Here is a 4,563-nt window from a genome sequence, read left to right as displayed (position 1 = left end):
CCTACTCCATCCAGAGATGAATTGATATCTTACATGAAACAGGCGTGTTTGTTAGGCGGTGTGATGCGCTCAATCTATTTATTTTGGAGAGTGACAAAATTGACCTTATCCTCGCTAGCTATCACTATCTTTCGCATGAACTATTCTAATATACCAAGTAGGAACGAATGAATTTGTTGCTTATACTAAGAATATGGAGGCCATGCCGATGCTTATAAAGCTCTCCGGTGAGAATTTAGACTAATACGATGGGAACTCATTATTATTATATCCCTATATCATGATGTCCTTTCCAATGCCTAGGGTTAAACCTGTTTGGCATGGTAACTTACAAAGAGGATTTAGACAACTTGTTTGGCTTTATTGAGCGGCCTAGATTGTCTGTCCTCGTACAATCTCTCGACCTATCGGGATGCTCGGACTTAAACCAACTCCCTTTTTCCCAACAGGTCATTTCGTGGAAGTGTATTATAGCGAAGAGTTCAAGTATGCACACAAGATAGATAGACTACCAAATCCTTCCTTTATGCGTGTTTGATAAGTAAGAAGATAACAGTCCTTTCGGGAAATTTCCTCCTCGAAAGAAGACAAGAAGCTAAGAGATCAGGTAATGACGAAATGTCCTATGTTTACTGTTTACAAGATGATGATGAACTCACTATACAGTAGATTTATTAACATTCACCTTATAATAGAAGCACAATAACAAAGATCTGTAGTCTTGATCGATATAACCATTTGACAATGAAAATTAGTGATTTTGTCTTTGGGGACAAGCTCAACGATTTCTTATTACTATATAAACTAGATATATATAATAGTGACTTACGTTAGCAATATCGGACAAATATCCTTGACTGGAATCCTCCAAAGATCTCGGCAGTGCGATTGGCTGCAGCGGTCACAGCATGTGCTCGTATTCATATCTCAAGATCTTACTACACGGATACTTCAGCTGTTGTTCTTGTCAGCCCTCTTCCCGAAAATGAGATCTCCTCAACTGTATGGGGTAAGTCAGTTCCGTTAGAATGCATTGTCAAATGGGGGGTGGGGGGCAGAGTTATTCATTCTCTTTATTTGTACTCAAGATGATAGATAGATTATTAAACATAACGGTCTTGCGAAAGGCTTTGGTCAATAAAGAATGGTTTTAGTCACAGTACGCAGATCCATTTCGTACAAAAACAAAAGAGGTTCGGGTAGCCCGCGTTGATTTGAAAAGTCGGAAAATCATCAAGAATCAACTTACGCTTGGCCTGGCGCTGGGGAGGATACCTGTGTATAAGAAAGGGGTGAAAGGGTGGATCCACAATATCCCAATGCATGGCTTAACCAATTCATCTTGTTTTCAAAGGTCAATTGGACAAATAATAAGAAATTCTGCTGAGAAAAGAGAATGAAAAAAATACAATGAGAAATTATCTCCACAAAGAGAGAAAGACAAGAGAGAGATCAAATCACTAGTTGATCCTATGAAAAATACTAAGAAATCCTCTACAGATAATGAAAGTAGTCATACAGAAGAAAGAAGGAAATTCGATAAAAAAGAAGAAGGAAGAGTGGTGACAAAGTCTACATTAGACATGAAACCTCATACTGACAAGCAGATACCTAATACAGAGTAGGAGAAAGCTACTTTAAAGAGATGGACAATCTTTGTTTTCTGATTTATATCCAGATGACAATCCTCCAGATTCTAGAAAACCATAGTGAGAAGATCAAGGCTAGAAAGTCGCTCAAAGAAATGCTATATCCAAATATCCACTACTTAAGGAAGGGGAATGATAAGAGTATCAAGCAGCTTTCCCAACCCAATCCCTATAGTAGACAGACATGTAAGGATCAGTGATTGACAGAGCTCTTATTATTCGATGTCAGAATTGTGAGCTATTTAAGGCTTTTGAAAGCAGTCCAACCGCTTCAATCACACCTATCTATGTCAATAGGGCTGAGTGAGATCTTTTATCCTCTCTATTTACTGCACTCGGCTGATTTTAGCCAATTGCCGCCACTTCTGAAGCTAGGTCAGTTAGGGTTATGACCCTTCGAGTAGGGCAGTTCATGAGCTGCTATCTCCGAACGAGGTTAAGTCTGATTTTGCTCTGCTGCTGTTATTCTTCCTTCAACCTGTACACAAGGCTTCTTGAAAAACAGTGCGAGGAGCCATAAAACCAATGCAGCCTTGGGAAGCAAACCAACGCCCTTACTCACCTTGACTGACGATCTCATGCTAATCATGGAAGCCGCATTCCGCTCTAGGCCTCTTCGATCCATTTGATGCCTTCACCTTCTGTTCTCAGTGAGAAAAGCTAAGCTGTGATATCAGGAAAAAACATCCTAGGCAGGCGAATTTCCAGCATACTGGGTCTCGAAGAAGGTGTCCAAACATATTTGCTGATCCTTGTCCCCAAAGACCTAAAAAGAAAGAGGAAGGTGCGGAGTGAAAGTTCAAACTCTGAAAATCATCCCCCCTTCACCCAAAGCTCTGACAAAGGCAAGAAGCCTATGGCGTCAGCAACTGTTGAAAAGGCCCCACCGTCTCATCTCTATAAATTGAGAAGGCTCATCGTCAAATAGCCTGCCATTCATCCTTTACAAAAGGTTCCTGGAAGAAGTCAACAATCTCGACATCCATGAAAGTGCAACAGTAAGATACCAGTGTAGGTATTTGATTTGACTAAGTCAATTTCGAAGGAGAGTGAATCCCAAAAACTGCTCAACCTTCTTCAAATAATAAGGGGGAGTTAGTTCTCTTATAGACTTATAGAAAGAAAAATAGAGGTCAGTCACGAAGGAAAGAATCCAATCCCTAGTATATGGTGAGAGGGCTATTTAACCTGCACCACCAATACAAGCTAAGGTGAAAAAACCTACCGATCGGTCGGCAAGGGCACAATCTTATCTTTCTTCCCATAAAGTCAAGCTCATGTACAAGGGAAAAAGACTTTCAAAATAACCGCTTACGGTTGGAAGAACTCAAAGGACGATGAAATAATCGACTTTCGGTAAGGAAAGCTTAACTAAAGAATCTCACTTCGTTCATCAAAGAGCTTAGCAAGCATTCGACTTTCGGTAAGGAAAGCTTAACTAAAGAATCTCACTTCGTTCATCAAAGAGCTTAGCAAGCATTCAAAACCAACAATGCTATCCAAATCCAATAGGTAGAGATTGACTTTCTTATAGTGAGTTATAATCTTTCATCTTTCCTTACTAAGACTGAGGAGTGTAAGAGCCAAACGAGTTAAGGGGCTAAGGTCANTCGACTTTCGGTAAGGAAAGCTTAACTAAAGAATCTCACTTCGTTCATCAAAGAGCTTAGCAAGCATTCAAAACCAACAATGCTATCCAAATCCAATAGGTAGAGATTGACTTTCTTATAGTGAGTTAACAATCTTTCATCTTTCCTTACTAAGACTGAGGAGTGTAAGAGCCAAACGAGTTAAGGGGCTAAGGTCAAATCTTTCATCTTTCCTTACTAAGACTGAGGAGTGTAAGAGCCAAACGAGTTAAGGGGCTAAGGTCATCGTAATTCCTCCCTGTGATCAATCCGGTTAGCAATCCTATCTTTCCCTGTATAAGATCAAGTGATCTAGTTTAGTAGAATAGGTGGCACAGAAGAATTAGGTGAATTGTGCACATTCATTAATAGTCTAAAGAGGATGGCATTTCTTTTTCAAGTGACCATAGTGAAAATTTCCCCCCTCAACTACTAAGTGTAGAGTTTTGCTTGAATCTCAGCCTCTCTAAAACTCCGACTAGCATAGTAAATCGATCTATTCAATAGCATATACATATAGTACGTTTAGAATGACAAGGGCTAGGGCATTTCGCAATGACGATTGGATTTATATGAATTTGGGTAGTCCCCCGCTACACCTGAACAGCAAGGAAAAAGTCGCATTTTTGGCATTTACGTTAGGCTTTGCGGGCCTTGGCGTAGGTGTTAGGATCGATATCAGTCGTTAGCTCTGATACCAGTTGTTAGGATCGCACAACAACGCACACGCTCGATCTAGATGAACACAAAGAACAGGATAGAGAAAATTTGCAAGGAGAACTCTGGCTAAAAGGATTTTTCTTTTTATTGATGACTTCAGGTATGTACAACAAGAGAGAGTACAGAGAATAGAAAAGTACATCTACAAAGCACTACAGGACCAGATATATATATGGTATAGTTTACTATATATAGCTTTACCAGATTTAGCCATCTACTATATATAACTATTTACCATATATAGCTTTACCGGATATAGCTTTACCATATATAGCTTTACCGGATATAACCGTTTACCAAGCTATAAATAAGTATTAGGCTCCATAGCCTAACAATTCTCCCACTTGGAGACTGATCTAGTCAACCAAGAATTTCACTCTCAAACGACCATGAGCATCTTCACTGCACCATACCAATTGAGGTTTTGCACAACCTCAATATTCCAACATCAACACATTTTGTCAATATGTTTGCTGGATTCTTTGCACCCTCTATCTTCTCAAAACACATCACCATCTTCAACCAACCTCCGAGTGAAATGGTATCGCCTTCTGTGTTTTGAATGA

Source organism: Cucurbita moschata, unplaced genomic scaffold (assembly GCF_002738365.1).
Source record: "Cucurbita moschata cultivar Rifu unplaced genomic scaffold, Cmos_1.0 Cmo_Scf00055, whole genome shotgun sequence".
Classification (NCBI taxonomy): domain Eukaryota; kingdom Viridiplantae; phylum Streptophyta; class Magnoliopsida; order Cucurbitales; family Cucurbitaceae; genus Cucurbita; species Cucurbita moschata.
Note: the sequence above shows the minus strand (reverse complement) of the source record.